Genomic DNA, 17,939 nt, shown 5'->3' on the forward strand with positions numbered 1-17,939 from the left:
TCTCAAATTCAGACCCAGTCGGCTTAATGATGCCCCATTATCTAGAGGAAGAGTGCTTACCCTTGGGCCCCATCGGTGAGCTTCAGAACATCCATTAAATTGAAAGCAAAATGGTACGTGTGTGTGCATACATGCATGCTTTTTTCTGGAGAGAGGATCCATAGATTTCATCAAATTCTCTAAGAGATTGGATTAGTTTCCTAAAGCAGCCATAACAAATTACTTAAAACTTGGTGGCTTAAAACATAGAAATTCATTCTCTCACAGTTCTGGAGGTCCCAAGTCCAAAATCAAGAGGTTCACAGGATCACATTCTCTCCAGAGGCTCTAGGGAAGGATCCCTCCTTGCCTTCTCTGGCTTCTAGTGGCTCCTGGAGCTCCCTTGCTGGTGATCACATCATTCGAACCCCTACCTCTGTCATGAGGCCCTCTTCCCTGTGTCTCCATATCCTTTTGTCTCTTGTAGGGACACTCATTGGCTTTAGGGGCCACCCCAATCCAGCATGGTCTCATCTTGATCCTGACCTTATTGTTAACAACAAATGACATCCCAAGCTCCCGGGATGATATTCCAGGACGTCCTGGATGGCATTCCAGGGCCTTCTGACTCTGCTGCCATCCCATCTCTCTGACCTCATCATCTGCAGCCACACTTCAGCCCCCCAAGCCGCTCCTGGCTCCTCCCTCTGCTGCCCTGGTCTGCTTCTCATCCTCTCTGGACGCCTTCTCTCCAAGGCTCTTCCTCTTGCTGTGGACACAACACACAACTCGATCTTTGGCCCTTCACATCCTTGCTCCATGCTTGTCCCACTAGAGAACACGGCCACACCCATGACTGACTTTTTTGTTTCCCTGAAAAAGTCTTGCAAATTGAAATCTGCCATCCTGACCCAACCATGCTGGGTTCATAAAAGTTAACATTCACAGAGACTTCCTTAATTCTCCGAGCACGTGGCCCCCATGGGGTTACCACCTATGAGGTAGGAGCAATCATTACTTCCATTTTACAGTTGACAGCTCAGGTCATGATCCCACAGTTCCTGAGTTTGAGCCCCATATCAGGGTTGCTGCTGTGAGCAAGAGCCCACCGTGGATCCTCTGTTCCCCCCACCCCCGCCACCCTTCCTCCACTTGCACTCTTTCTCTCCCAAAAATAAATAAAACATTAAAAAAAAAAAAAAGACCAGCTTCTGATTAGATAGGGCTTGCATACGTGAAAAGATAAACAGTAATTCTGAATGTGGTGGGAAACCCACAGGGACACAAAAAAAAATGAGATCTGGGGCACCTGGGTGTCTCAGTCGATTAAGCATCCAACTCGATTTTGGCTCAAGTTGTGATGTCACAATTCATGAGTTTAAGCCCTGAATCAGGCTCTGCACTGGTAGTGCTTGGGATTCTCTGTTTCCCTCTCTGCCTCTTCCCTGCTCGCTCTCTCTCTCTCTCTCTCTCTCTCAAAATAAATAAACATTAAAAAAAAAAAGAATGAGGTCTAAGAAAAGACCATAAAGTTTTCATTACCAAGAATACTTTCACTCATTTATTCACTTGGTCATTCACTAAATGGATATTTATTGAGAACCTCTGACATGCAGGGCACAGTATGGAGATAGTGGGGGGCACAAGGGTGAACATGTTACATGAGATCCTGGTCTGCACTGAGCTTATATTCTAGTAGAAGGAAAAAGACAGAAAGAAGGGATTAAACAAGCCAATGCAGATAGTGGAGAGTATTATTTTAAGAACTACTACAGAATGGCAGGAGGATGGGAGAACAATAGACTGGGAAGTCAATGAAGGTATCTCCAAATAGGTAACATTTGAACAAAGATGTGAGTAATAAGGAAGAATCAACTGAGTAAGGATTTAGGGGCAAGGTCCAGGGGAAAGCCAAGAGAGAGGGAAGGAAGGAACAAGGGAGGGGAGATAGAAAGTGTCAGAACTAGTTGAGCAAAAACCCAGGAGAAAGAGAAGTTGATGGGACCCACAGCACAGCAGTAATGCACAAGCATTATGATTTCTACAGCTACATTTAAACAGCCTTGGTAGGCTTGGGGAAAGGTGAATCATTGTCACTTGTACACTCTGTGACGGTTCATTAGCACTCCTGACTAATGGAAGATGACAAAGATTGGGCAAGAAAAGTGACTGCAGCAAATGCCTTGGCATCTCTAATTCTTCGTCTTTGGCAAACAGCCTCTTCAACAGTCCCTTGCGCTGGGTTTGGCAGCTGGGCACTCCCAGAACTGCAAGGAGGCACAGCAGACATGATCCTTGCAATGCAGCAAAACCGAGATCTTCAGGGAACAGGCTCTGGAAGACGATGTAGAGTTCATCCATCTTCTGAAGAAAGTGATTCCAGCAGATCTCTGGTATCCCTGGGCTCCAACTCAAGCAACCCCCAGCCATCCCACCTCAGAGCCATCTCCTATCACATCTCTCTTCCTCTCTTTCCTATAGCCATGTTGGGCAAGAAAGAATTAGACTCCAGCTCCTGGGAAAAAGCTTCAGGCTGCACATTCACCAAAAGACCTTGAGAAAGCCGTAAGAAAGTTTCTGGATATCTGTGTAGGTAACACTTTCCCAAGGAGACTCATGGAAAGGCAGGACCCACTTTGTCATCAGTGCTTGACAATTGTCATTGACTCAGCTATGTAAACCAGAGGTCCCTAGTACTCTGACTTGCTGCAGGCACATTTTTCTTTTATTATCCAAATAACATGGTTCAAGCCACCATCTCAGAACTAACAGAAGTCCTAGGACCCTTCCTGGGTCTGAAAATGGAGAGGGGGAGTAATTGGAGTAAGGTTTATATTTCTACAGGTCGTCTCTTTTCTCTGCTTCCTCTGACACAATTCTTCCTTCCTTCCCCCTCCCTCCACACAACACTATCCAAAGCTATTGGGTGTGGTTAACTTTTATGGGGGCATTTAGGGATAACAGAAGTGGTTTCTTTAAAACCACTAAAACTGCACCAATTTTACATAGTTCTTCATAATTCCTCCTCCACAGTCAGTTTCTCCTGCCACAATTTTACCTAGGGTGCTGCCTCCTGTCATATTACTGGGGCCCTCTTCTCACATTACTGAGACCCTCCTTGTTAGGCTACCCATCAACACTAAAATCCTTATTATCTTAGTGAGAGAAGCCTCTTCAACTCACCCTCACAAGTCTATGCTTTGTGTGGAAGTTGGAAGAAAAAAAAACCACACAACAGAGGCTCATCCTTCTGAACCACACAGTCTCATCAAAGTATTGTACTCCATCAGAGAGTCATTCACCCCTGATATTCATGTTGTTCTTCCCACCAATGGCAGAAACTGTGTGTGTGTGTGTGTGTGTGTGTGTGTGTGTGTGTGTGTGTGTGTGTCTGTGTGTGATTTTTTTAGGAGAAAATTTTTTTTCTACCATACTGCATCATGATCCTATCAAGACATTTCAAGACAAACATCATCAATGAATTCACTTTCCTCTATGGTCCACTGAAATGACGCTTTAAAGAAGAAATGAAAACACACAGAAATTAAATCAGGTCATTCAAATGCTTTGAATTGGTGAATCTGTGTGGTGCCAACATATGGTGATGACTAATTAATGGCTGTAGTGGCTCATGTCTTGTGAAAATCCTTCCAGACCACTAGTCTGGTCAGGATCCATCCAGTGGTCAACTGCATTCCTGGAGCACTGCTCACCTGCTATTACTAATGCATGTACTCCAAATCCATGCCTAGAAATTGAGCAAGCCCACTCCCACACTACACAAGTTCAAAGAACCTCAGGCATTGCAAAATAGTCCATTGCAATCTTCTTGCTTTGTTTCATTTTGCTCCTTCTTTTTGATCTTTGCTTCTAATACTTCAGAATCTACCTGTGTTCTGACTGTTTGGCTTGGTTTCTTACTCTTAGCCCCATAATCACCCTTTTTCATCATTGGAAGGTTTTTGCTTCCTGGTTTTGACCTCTCTACCGCAGGGTTTCTCAAACTCAGCACGACTGACATTGAGTCGAGATAATTATTTGTTATGAGGGGCTGTCCTGGGCACTGTAGCATTTTTAGCAGCATCCCTGGCCTCTTTCCACTGGATGCCAGTAGTATTCTCCCTGGTTTCAATAACCAAAACTGTCCCTCAACATTGCAAATGTCCCCTTGGGGTAAGATGGCCTTCACTTGGCAACAACTGATCTACTGAACATCATTTTCACTTGTCATTTTGTCCCATTAGCTCCTGAATGCTAGGAAACACCACCTGACAATGGCTTCAGATCTAAAACAAACAAACAACAAACAAACAAAAACAAAAAACAAGTAAGCATGGGCTGTTAGATGCATCTTTGGCCTCCTGTGATGGAGTTGGGTGAAGACTGGCCTGCCATGATGCACTCCCTCGGGACTCCATGAAGAAGATTCCTAAACAGTTTGTATGCAGAAATTGCCTTTGTCTTGCTGGCCAAAGCCAAAACATCTGGTTGACCATTAATTTAGCTAATTTTAGTATGCTAGCAAATCCCAATGACTGGATGATTTGTTCATCTTTCACTCATCTTTGGGGGCTTGCACCCAGGCCATTCACTGGCAAACCAATAGTACCAAAAGAACACAGTTGAAGAGAGGCACAATTAGGAGAAACCAGGCTGTTAACCATCGAAATTGAGTAGCTTTGCAGGTCTTTAAACCCCATGAACCCCCTATAGACTAGAATCTAACAGGGCTGCATAAAGCAGGTTTTTATTCTTATATCTCCTTAAAATTTGATATTCCATTACAATGCCATTACTCCTGGATCTTGACCACATCCATAAATTGATCCCATCCTCTATAAAAATAAGTGTGACTAGAAGGGAAAATGGAAAGGCTATGGTAGTCCATTAGAATATTAGGAGACATCCTTTAAGGTGGGGGCGGGGGAAGAAAACATTGGCCTCCTTCCATGCTTGGCCAAGAGCAGCCCTGCTTGTGTTTATTCTGTTGCCTGGGCTGGTCTTTCTAATTCACCACACTCTCATTCACCCATTTAATAAATGTTGGCCAAGGACTGCTTTGGGCTATGATCTCTATTAGTGGCTAGCTATCCGAACATGAATAAGTCTTGAGAAAGCAGATCCCAGAATTCAGGTCCCAGAATCAGATATATCTGGGTTCTAATCCTGGCTCTGCCACTTACCAATTTGCACAAGTCATTTACCCTTCCTGGGACTCAGTTTACTCTTCTGTAAAATTATTGTAAAATTTAAATTAGACAGTAATACACTTATCACAGGTCTTGATATATAGTCAACGATCTATAAATGTTAGAGATGATTATGGTGATGATAATATTTCTCAAGACTGTTCTCAGGGAGCTCACAATCAAGTTAAGTGTCAGGGGAGGAGAGATCAGGAAAACAGTTAACTGCAGCCAAGTGTGGTGAGTGCTGGTGCAGAAATCTCATTGAGTACAGCAGTGCCACACAAAAGAGAATGGTTTATAATACTGTGAGAGAGGAAGAAGAAGGATAGCTTCCTAGATAAGGCAACCTGTGTTTCTGGGGTTACTAAATCATTCCTCTCCTCAAAAATGTTGACCCTGCACCAAGGTCTCAAAGTAACTCTACTTGAGGACCCAAAAAGATGGCCATTGGAAGAGACTCCAACACTCCTGCACAGGCTCTTCTCCGTCAGGAAGAGGGAATAAGTTGCCATCAGCTGTGTCAAAGGAAACAAAGCAAAGCAAAGAAGATCAGGAAAAGAGACAAGAGAGTGTGGCCCTGCACAAAGCTGGAAGGCTTAACTATCATACTACAATTGTTTCTACTCCACATCTGTTTTAATGTGGCCAACTTTACAAGTATTGTCAACCCAACAATAAGAAGACAAAGGAAAGACAAGGAATTACTCTGTTTCCAACAACTAACATGTTGCATTTACATAGCTTTTGAGTCTTTCAGATGCCCCAAGATTCTGGAAAGGCGACAGTATATAGACAAAGTACAAGGATTTTGAAGAGCAAACCTATAGCTGCTGTTATGAAGATTCCTTTGTCTCCACAAATTAGAAAAATGCAAAGCTGTCATGTCCTTTTCTTCTTGTACTTGAGATGCGTATTTCATTCTCAAGGTGGAAAATTTGTAAATACAGAGTTTTATTTAGGGACTGACACTCAGGCCACTGCATTTATTCAAGACCAGGATGAAACAAATGGTGCCCAAGTCACCACTAAAGCTTTCAGAACAAGGGGAAAGGTCAACAAAGAGACTGCCCACCTGTATCTAGAGAAGGAATGTTGCCTTGGGAAGAAATATTTTGTGGTTTTTTTCTTTTTTTATTGCATCTGCTTTGAAGATTTTCCTGTTTTGAAATTCTATCAGTTCTACAAATCAAGATATTTCCTTCAGTTTATTTATGTAAGAAGAAGTTTCCTTATTGATGTTTATTTCACAAAGGCATGGAGAGCCCTGGGATAACCAGTTATTCACAGCCGCTGGTCGTGCAATATGCTTTGCCATTTGCCTTTTCATTTCAAGTCCTTGAAAATGAACTTTATACCTTTTTCTAATTGCTAGGGCATACATTTAAGCTGTCAACGGAAATGTAAAAGACTGCTTATATGTTTAAGATCCTTAATATTCCTTGTGCAATTATTGGTTATCATTTGAGATTAAGTAATATCGAGGGGTTTTTTTCTTTTGCAGTGCTATTTCTTCCCCGTGCAGCCCACTTAAATTAGCACACGCTATTCCCAATACTTTGATAAGAAAAAGAAAAGGCTGGTTATTTATGAGTCTATAGCCTTTTCCAAACACCACTGTAGATAGGTGGCAAAATCCAGTGACATTTTTGGGGTCAAATGCATAAATGTGAATGAAATATGCTCTTGTCTCTGGGGGCCCATCCCTCATTCCTTGAAGGAATAAAACCCATTGGATGCACACCTGTGATCATGAAGCTCTTAACTTTTTCATTTAATCTTCCATACAACCAGTATTTATTGATGTCCTATTATTTGCTAGGTACCAAGGATACACTAATAAGCAAAACCAGAACTCCCTGAGAAGATCAAAATGCTCTATATCTGTACTAATGCATGTGGCTACAGCTACGCATGTGGCTGTGTTGGACAGCACAGGATAAGAGTCCTCTGTTATCTTTCTTGCTTAAACCACACCTCTATGCCTCCTCTCTCATTTTCATCCTGGGTTTCTTTAAAATGGAGTGAAAACTTAAAGACAATTGTGATGCTTTCTGAAAACAGAACCCTTTTAAGTTTTAATATTAAAAAAAAATCATTGGTCTTTTACCCACACCCAATCTGATAGTTATTTTCTGTACCAATATGCATCTTTTAGGTCTTTCAATGCATCCAACACCCATCTCCCCTTTCCACTACTATCTTGTTCCTCTCTTTATATGGCCAGCTTTTTGCATGTACAGACAAGGGAGGGGGGAGGGAATGGGTTCCAGTGCGCAGAGATTCTGTAGAGTTTTCTCATTCTAAGCAGAGAGCCATAAGGCCAGCATCTGAGAACCTTGAGGCAGGGATTATAAGTGACAGAAAGAGTATGGGCCATGGGGATACAGTGACTCCTGAGGTGACAGCCAGCATCAGTCCTGTACAATTATATCTGGTATCCAGGGCCCCCTTAACAGCCATGGAGATACTGAACAGGTGGGCTCAATCCTCTGCATCTTTGAAGCTAGAAGAGCAGAAACATCTTGGCACCAAGATGCTCTTTCCCAGTCCCTCAGCAAGGGACTCCTGCCCATCTTCTGTCACATACAGCATCCCTGCACTGCAGTAGAAATCCCTTTATCTTCCACCAGAGATCAGCCTCTATTTGGAGAGCTGTAACAAGCAGGTCTATGACTGTTTTTAAAATAATGTATTAAAGGAAAGCCAGCAGCTAGAGAGAGGAAGACCAATGTGAGCAAATAAAACATTTGGCCAGTGAAATGAAGCTTCTAGAAGCAAAAGAGGGCAACCCAAACAAGCAAATAACAAGGGCAGTTCAGGAGATTTGAATGCAGCACACAAAAAGAATGTCTGGACCTGAGAAAAAAATGATTTCTCCATTGAATAGGGTTCCCAGATTTAGCATACATAAGGAAAACTTCAAGAGGCTCCATTAAATCTGAATTTCATATAAACAATAAATAATTGTAGTATATCCTTCAGATGCTATACTCCAATATACTTAAAAAATATTCACTCTGAGATGAAATTTAACTGGCGGGTCTGTATTTCTTCTGAAGCTCTACCACTGACCAACTCAGTGGATGAATTGAAGAGAGGCTAGTCTTTGATGTGATACCAACTGATGACTGGAAAACACGTGGAAAAAAACCTCTCACTGCATAGGGCAAGCAAAGAAATGGGCAAATGAGAGGAAAGGTGAGACCTGGAGCTAGGTCTAGGAGACATACTATGAGCAATAATATGAATTCCAAGACAAAAGGCAATAATTTTAAGGTGTGTAATAAGAGATCTATATGCCCCTATGTTTTTTGCAGGATTATTTACAATAGCAAAGAAAGAGGAACAGTCCAAGCGTTCATTGGTAGGTGAATGGATAAAGAAGATGTGGTATACATACATACAATGGAATATTATTCAGTCATACAAAAGAATGAAATCTCGCCATTTGCAATGACATGGATGGAGTCAGAGTACTACACTAAGTGAAATAAGTCAGAGAAAGACAAATACCATATGATTTCACTTATATGTGGAATTTAACAAAAAAAAATTATCAAAGGAAAAAAGAGAGAGAGAGAGAGACAAACCAAGAAACAGACTCAACTATAGAGAACAAACTGATGGTTACCAGGATGGAGGTAGGTGCAGGGATGGGGGAAACATGTGATGGGAATGAAGGAGGTCACTTGTCCTGATGAGCACTGGGTGACGTAGGGAATTGTTGAATTACTATATTGTACACCTAAAACTAACATAATACTGTGTGCTAACTACAGTGGAATTAAAATAAAATAATAAAAAAAGAAAATTAAGAAAGAGACAAACAAAAAACACTGTTAAATAGAGAGAATAAACTGGTGGTAACCAGAGGGAAGGTTGGTGGGTAGATGGGTGAAATTGGTAAAGGGGATGAGGAGTAAACTTATCATGGTGAGCAGTGAGTAATGTATAGAATTGTTGAATCATTACATTGTAGACCTGAAATCAATATAACACTGTGTGTTAATTATACTTGAATAAAAATAAATAAGTAATAATAAATAAAAGTGTGTAATAAAAGAAAATCCTTCCTAAGCTCCAGAGTCTGGAGATTAAAAGGACTCCCAGAGTTCTAGACTTGACTGATGAAGAAAAACACTCATGTGGGTATGTCTTGGTAAAATTCCTGAATGAAATTAAAATAAAAAATCTGATAAGCTCCCAGACAGAAAGAACAAATTATCTGCAAAAGGGAAAGCATACAATTGTTATCTGACTTACTATCAGCAACACTGGGCGCTAGAAGTTGATGGAATAACATTTGCCAATGACCAAGCAGAAATCAACCTGGACTCCTCTGCCCAGTCAAGATGGCAGTCACTGGCCAAGGTGAAAGGAGACTATTGGACATGTGAGAATTTAGAGAGTACACCACCCACAACTCCCGCCTGAGGAAAACAATCAAAGGCTTTCAAAGGGAAGAATTTTATTAGAGACTTTAAGATAGAGGAAGATGGAGAAGAGAGAAAACAGTGAAGAACAGTGACTACAACACAGGTAGGTAAAGGTAAGTGGATAGTAATGGACTATTGGGCACTGTGTGATGTAAATGCTACTCAAGTCCTTTGGAAGCAGAAGGGACATATGACAGAGGGGATTCTCATAATAACCCAGAACTGAAGTCCTAGAGAATCCCAGGCAAACCTAGGAGTAAGAAATGGACAGAGAGAGAGATGGGTGCCTGAGTGGCTTCAGTCAGTTAAGTGTCTGTCTGACTCTTGGTTTCAGCTCAGGTCATGATCTCACAGTTCATGAGCTCAAGCCCTGCATCAGGCTCCGTGCTGACAGTGCAGATCCTTCTTGGGATTCTCTCTCTCTCCCTCTCTCTCTCTCTCTCTGCCTCACCTGTGCTCTCTCTCTCTCTCAAAATAAATAAACTTTAAAACAAAAAAAAGAAAGGAAGTGAAATGTCCCAAAGATCTCACCTTAAGGAGTGGGGAGGGGGTGATGAGGAGGAAAGTGGGAAAGGGAACATTCTAGGGGCTTCATCTCCCTCAGGATTGGGATCAGGGAGCAGAACACCATGTTGGGGAAATAGTGTGCCTTTCTTGAGAAAATCATCATTGGAATCTTGTTAGCAAATAATAACATATAGATGTCTTATGAACTCAAGAAAAGGAAACAAAACAAAACAGGAAAGTTCACTAGAACACCCAAATTAACAAGGAGGAGAAAACAGAATGAAAAAATAGAATGAATACCAAGCTGCTGGAATCAGCAAAAATAAGGGGAAAAAAATTTAAGGAATTAATGATTAAAATAAATAGTTTTGTGGCATTGCAAGCTGGTGCAGCCACTCTGGAAAACAGTATGGAGGCTCCTCAAAAAAACTAAAAACAGAACTACCCTACGACCCAGCAATTGCACTACTAGGCATTTATCCACGGGATGCAGGCGTGCTGTTTCGAAGGGACACATGCACCCCCATGTTTATAGCACCACAATCAATGACAGCCAGAGTATGGAAAGAGCACAAATGTCCATTGATGGATGAATGGATAAAGAAAATGTGGTATATATATACAATGGAGTATTACTCGGCACTCAAAAAGAATGAAATCTTGCCATTTGCAACTATGTGGATGGAACTGGAGGGGATTATGCTAAGTGAAATTAGTCAGAGGAAGATAAAACTCATATGACTTCACTCATATGAGGACTTTAAAAGACAAAACGGGGGCGCCTGGGTGGCGCAGTCGGTTGAGTGGCCGACTTCAGCCAGGTCACAATCTTGCGGTCCGTGAGTTCGAGCCCCGCGTCAGGCTCTGGGCTGATGGCTCAGAGCCTGGAGCCTGTTTCTGATTCTGTGTTTCCCTCTCTCTCTGCCCCTCCCCCGTTCATGCTCTGTCTCTCTCTGTCCCAAAAATAAATAAACGTTGAAAAAAAAAATTAAAAGACAAAACGGATGAACATAAGGGAAGGGAAACAAAAATAATATAAAAACAGGGAGGGGGACAAAACAGAAGAGACTCATGGAGAACAAACTGAGGGTTGCTGGAGGGGTTGTGGGAGGGGGGATGGGCTAAATGGGTAAGGGGCACGAAGGAATCTACTCCTAAAATCATCGTTGCACTATATGCTAACTAATTTGGATGTAAATTTTAAAAAATAAAAAATAAAATAAATGAACATTTAAAAAAATAAAAATAAATTTAAAAAAAGAGTACACTTATTGTGGTGAGCACTGAGTAATGTATAGAATTGTTTACTTATACACCTGAAAGGAATATAACACTGTATATTAATTATACATAAATTTTTTAATGATTAAATAAAAATTTAGAAAAACAAACAGTTTTGAAGTAATTACCATTCCTAGAACATGCCATTAACATTACTTCTCCATACCTGTGCTGCCCTCTAGTTTCTTTCTACACGACTTTCTCTGCCCCTATAAGGAAGACATTGGTGAATTACACCAATGGGTTCTCTTGCCATCTGGCTTCTTTTTAGGTGCAGCCAGTGATAGGGACCAGCAGAGATCAGAGGGAAGGAGGAGAAGGGGTCAGGGAAGTTATTCCCTGGGCTCCCCCCATGCCAGGTTGCTGGTGTTGTGCTCCTCTCCAGGAACCCCCATGTACACGGCTGCCCAGCTGTGTTCTCATAATGGCTTCCTCCCTGTCCCTCTTCAGGCCTGGGATGGTAATGCCCTGGGTTGTCACTGTTCCCAGTTTGATTCCCATAAACTCTGCTCCTACCCTAAGCGGTCACTATATTGACCTCTCCTCAAACTATCCATATGGCACGCGCCACCTTTTTTCTGCCAGGACCCCCGATCGTGTGCTTCTCTCCACGTGAATGCCCCTCTGGGACCTCTCGGCCTTGTGCGCTCCTGCTGGTACTTCAAGGAGGAAAGTAAATATCACCTCCTCTGTGAAGTAAGAGACGGTGCTGACTGGAGACCTACAGACTGGGGTCCATGTCCTGGCTCTGCTCTGTAACCAGGACAAGTGACATCCATCTCTGAAAATGGGGGTGGTGGTGCTCACCTCCCAGGCTGTCATGATTATGCACCCTCTAAATGTTGGTTCCCAAGTTCCCACCCCCATGACTTTGGCAGCAACCCAGGTATTTTCCTTGCTCCTCTAACATTTTTCAGCTACTGTATTGAGGTATCATTCACATGCCATACAATTCACCTACTTAGAGTGTATAGCCCAATAGTATTTAGTATACTGACTTGTGCATCCATCACCACAATCAATACAAGAAAATTTTCATTACTCCAAAAAGAAACGTGCTCTCCTTAGCCATGGCGCCCCCATCCTTCCCCACAGGAGGCAACCACTAATTCGCTTTGTCTCTATAAATCTGCCTATTCTCAACATTTCACACGAATGGAGTCATACAATATGTGGTCCTTTGTGTCTGACTCCTTTTACTTAGCATAATGGTTTTAAGGTTCATCCATGTTGTAGCGTGTGTTAGTACTTAATTGTGTTTCATTGCCAAGTAATCTCCATTTTGTTCCATCCATCGGCTGTTGGACAGTGGGGTTGTTTCCACTTGTTGGCTATTGTGAATAATGCTACTGTGAACATTGGTGTATGCCGTAGCGTTTTGTAAAAACCTAGTGGACAGCTCTTACTACTCTGTGCCACAATTATCTGTTGGTGTGTCTGCTTTTCACCCCATTGCCCACTCACTCACCAGGCAGTAAAATTCCTGTGGGCAGTGTGCACATAGGGGGTCACTCCTGCTGTGCACAGGAACCAGCACATAACAGACATTCTATAATGTCTGCAAAATAACGAATCCAGTCCTTCCACCATCTTTGACAGCGGCCAGAATAGCCCTGGCCATTCCTGTATTTGGCAGTTAAACAATCAAAGGGACAAAATTCTCTCCTCTGATACTTCCTTCCTCCTTCTTTGATCTAGGGCTTCAATAATCTCACGCTCGGTTTTTTAAAAACATTGGCCTCACAGTTCTTCCTTTTCGTAAAACACAACACAACTTACAAAGGTCATTAATTTTGCCTAGACAATTTGGATATTTGGGAAATCTTATTAAACTGTTGTTATGCACCAGTAACAGCTTGGACACACTACACGCAAACCCACCATCAACCTCAGATATGGGAGAGAATACCAACCAGCATCCATTGCACATCCTTATGGAGTGAGAGAATTGAGAACAATACTAATTGCTCTCCAGTGCTGGGTGTTGATAGGTTACTGTATATTCAAGGAATAGGCAGAAAATAAAAATCAGTGTGGAGTATCAGGACTGAAAAACAGTACATTCAGTAAGAAAACCATTTTTGTCCGGCTAAATATCACATCTGGAGAGTGGCTGTAGTATGAGGTTCTGTTATGTGGCAATAAATGTATGGGATCACTGAGAACGTAATGTTCTAATAACCGGAAGAGAATTACTGAATCAGAAGTAAACAAATATCTCAGACCATGTCTCCGAGAAACACTGAGCCTGTGCATCTCATAGTGAATGTACATGTAAATGAAAGAGAGAGGTGGAGAGAAGCAAGATGTAGTTCGAGAGGTGTGTTTGCAGCTGACCGATAATAAACTCCCTTCTGGATGAGTAAGATGGGTATATTGAGCCTATAAGCTTGAGAGCACCTGAGTACAGGCTCATCTTGCCATCCTTTTCCAACTTTATCCCTGCAACACTGCAAACATGAAACCATCTACATTGACTCACCTCTCTTAAAAGCTGTGCTGTGTGAAAAAAAAAAATTGGATAATAAGATGATTAAATTACTTGTCTGACAATTTCTGAATGTTGACTGGTGATGTCAGCTATTGTGGCGGGAATCAATTGCTCTTCCTGTCCCTTACCACACCAAAAATAGCACAGTCCACCTGGAGAGGACAGAAGAAATCAAGAGAGATCATAAAATGTTCCGAAGCTCCAGAGAAAGGAGTAAAGCTCAAGAAAGTTTCAAAGAAGATTTTTCCATAAAACCGTTTTACAAAAGGAAGATCATTTAGCCAGAATGTCCGTGATTTGACCTGTTACAGAACAAAATGTTATTTCCAGATTTAGATTACTTAGCTACAAACAAACACAATGCTTTTTTTTTCAAAAGATATTTTAGAATATTGTGTGGGACCTATGACATAGTAAAAAATAAATTCGTTTTAGAGAGATATATATCCCGGAAGAGTGAAACAAATATTTCACGCGATGTAACTGAAGAATGTGTTTAACACAAATCACCACTTTGCACCCACGAGAAACATGTGGGGTCACCTTTTGCACCATGAAAACGGAAAAAAATAACATATATCTAAATATTTCATAATGGAAACACAGCAAATACATTTACTGGTCAATTCTCACACACAGAAAGAATTTGCTTTGCAGTCATTTCCTTAAAAAGTGACACATACGTAAAGATGACAAATTCCTTTTTTTAATGAAGTTTTTATTTTCCAGGAAATCCATGTTGATCTGAAGAGAGGGATGTGCAAGGGTCCCTTATCAGCAGGATTTAACGTCACAGCAGCACAGAAACTGAAAGACGGAATGGTGGCGCAGCATTGATGAAAAGATCCGTCATCCGCTTTGCCTTCCTCTGCTTTTGTTTTCTGGGCTTCTTTTTCGGCCTCTACATATGAGCCATCTCCTGCTCCGTAATAAATGACATTGGTCCCATGAAATGTATGAGCTTTTCACAGTATAAAATAGCATTGGATAAAGGTATTCTTCATCCATCCATTACCAGTCTTACCATCACAGACCCGGCTCAGTGGAGCTCACCATCATCAGGAAATCATTCTTCTGTTATTATAATAAATGATTTTGAAAAGCAGACCATGCTTTTTCTTTCAAAAATATAAGGATATAGGGGCGCGTGGGTGGCTCAGTCGATTAAGCTTCCGACTTCAGCTCAGGTCATGATCTCATAGTCCATGGGTTCAAGCCCCACATCGGGCTCTGTGGTGACAGCTCAGAGCCTGGAGCCTGTTTCAGATTCTGTGTCTCCTTCTCTCTCTGTCCCTCCCCTGCTCACATTCTATCTCTCTTTCTCTCAAAAGTAAATATACATTTAAAAAATTCAAAAATATAAGGATATAGCAAGCATATAATAATTCCATCATACACTCTTACATGTAGACTCCTGGATAAATGATCTTCTGCTAAACTTCATGAAACGAAAGAAGAGTTCAAAGAGGATCCACGTCTTATTTCGATAAGATACAGGGATATATTTTCCTTGAAATAAGAACAATCTGACATAAAGCAACAACCAGTATAAAAGATTGTGATAAAAAAAAAACCAGTTGTATGAAAAATGGTAAAGATTTGTGTTGTCACACTTGATTAAATTACACACAGAACACAGAATTTTTAAAAGTCGATTATTAAAATAAAATTGAATGAAAATGAAAATATTAGCAAAGTTGGCAGATAAATTGGATAGATTACAAATATTCAATTAATGAGTGGATGTTGGACAGCAAAAGACAGAGCAAGCAGATTAAAGAAATATTCAAAAGCATGGTTAGAGAGAATTTATACAAACTAAGCATTTTTAATTTTTGAGAATAAGATAACCAAAATTGACAAATAAACACCCTTACCAAGACATATAAGGATCAGGTTTTCAAAGAAAAATAAAGAACTGAAAAGTGGCCTTTGGATTAGCCAACCCAGAAGTTAGGGTAATAGTCAAACTTCCTGAAAGAGCAGTCTATTCTCATGACCTTTTTTTCTTCACCTCGAACTTAATCCCCAACCAACTCATTGTGATTTCCACTCCTTCCACTTCTATCGCCGAGAAACTTCTCTCACCAAGAAAAACCAATGTTTTCTTGTAAGTAAATCCAAAGGACACTTTCCAGCCTTCATTTTGCTTGACCTCCCTGCCACACTGGATACCACTGGGTATTCTTTTTGAGAAATATCCTTTTCCTTGGTTTCAAAGGTGTCAAACTTTCCTAGTTTCCTTATCCACCTTTTCTAAGTAGGCTTACTCATTCTCTTTTCTGGTTCCACCTTTTATCCAGCCTAAAGTTGGGCAATCTTCTAGACTCTGTCTTTCTTGTTGATGCCATCTACACAGCTTCTGTGGGCAACTCCGTCTTCTCACTGAGCTTCCACTACCATGAATACGTCAACAACTCCTGAATCCGCATCTCTTAAATCTCCTTTCCCACGAGCTCCATCCAGATCCACATATTTGATTCCCTGGATATGGCTAGACCTGACCTCACAATGTTTCTCCCCTCCATTCCCAGGCGTGTTCCTGTGCCATTATTCCCTAACTCAGTAAATGGCACCATAATCTATTCTGCTGCTCAAGCCAGAAATCCCAAAGCTATTTTTTACTTTTCTCTCTCTCTTGCATACACTCAAATATCTAGTCATGTTGATTCAACACGTTGAGCATTTTTCATGTCTGTATATCTCTTTTCACCCCCACTACTCCCACCCTGTCAAAGGCACAATTATCTTTTAACTAGACTCCTATAATAGCCTCAAATCTGGCTTCCTAGCAACCAATCTTGTGTCCCGCACCTAAATCCATTCACTATTCTGCAACCAGAGAGATCTTTCATGTAACCTACTTGCCCACCACTTACAGCTGTTTAGGACTTTTCATTTTGGTTATTATTTTAGGAAAAATATCTCAGGTCTCAAATAATCTTAGAGAACTCTTGATCCCGTATACTTTAGGCGTCACTGTCCTCTTTACTTGATTACCCTCCAGTCTTTTTCATATGTAGCGACTGTTCCTCTTCACTCCTTGTATTGGAGTTATTTCCTTTTGTCTATATATTTTTCTTTCTTTCCCACTTCTTAACTCTTGACCTATCCAACTCTGACTCATCATTCAAGTTTCTTCTTTTGAGTTATGGCTTTCTCAGGGAAGCTTCTCTTTCCTCCATAGCTAAGTTAAATTCTATCCAGAAAAATAAATAATCCAATTTAAAAATAGACCAAAATGCTTAACAAAGAATATATACAGATGGCAAATAAGTCCATGAAAATATGCTCCTCATCATATGTCATCAGGACAATGCAGATTAAAACAACAATGAAATACCACTATACACTTACTAGAATGGAAAAAATCTGAAACACTGACAATGCCCAGTGCTGGCAAGGATGTAGAGCAACAGGAACTCTCATTCAGTGCTGATGAGAATGCAAGATGGTACGGCCATTTTGGAAGATAGTTTGGCAATTTCTCACAAAACTAAACATATTCTTACTTTATGATGCATCAATCTTGCTCCTTGGTATTAACCTAAAGGACTTGAAAACATATCCACATAAAAACGTGCACATAGATGTTTATAAAAGTTTTCTTCACAGTTGCCAAAAATTGGAATCAGCCATATTATCCTTCAGTAGATTAATGGATAAATAAACGATAAATCCAGACACTGGAATATTATCCAGCACTAAAACAATGAACTATGAAGCCATGAAAAGATATGGAGAAATCTTAATGCAATCACCAAGGGAAAGAAACCAGTCTGAAAAGTCTACATACTGTATGATTCCAACTATATAACACTCAGGAAAATGAAAAACTGTACAGACAGTAAAAAGATCAGTGGTTGCCAGGGGTGGGGAGGTGGGAGGGGTGAATAGGAGGAGCACAGAATTTTTAAGGCACAGAAAATGTTTTGTGTGATACTATAATGATGGATATATGTCATTATATATTTATATAACCCCACAGAATGTAGAAGGAAGAATAAGTGAACTTGATAGATCAGTAGAAATTATCCAGTCTGAAAAATAGAGAAA

Source organism: Felis catus, chromosome E2 (assembly GCF_018350175.1).
Source record: "Felis catus isolate Fca126 chromosome E2, F.catus_Fca126_mat1.0, whole genome shotgun sequence".
Taxonomy (NCBI): Eukaryota; Metazoa; Chordata; class Mammalia; order Carnivora; family Felidae; genus Felis; species Felis catus.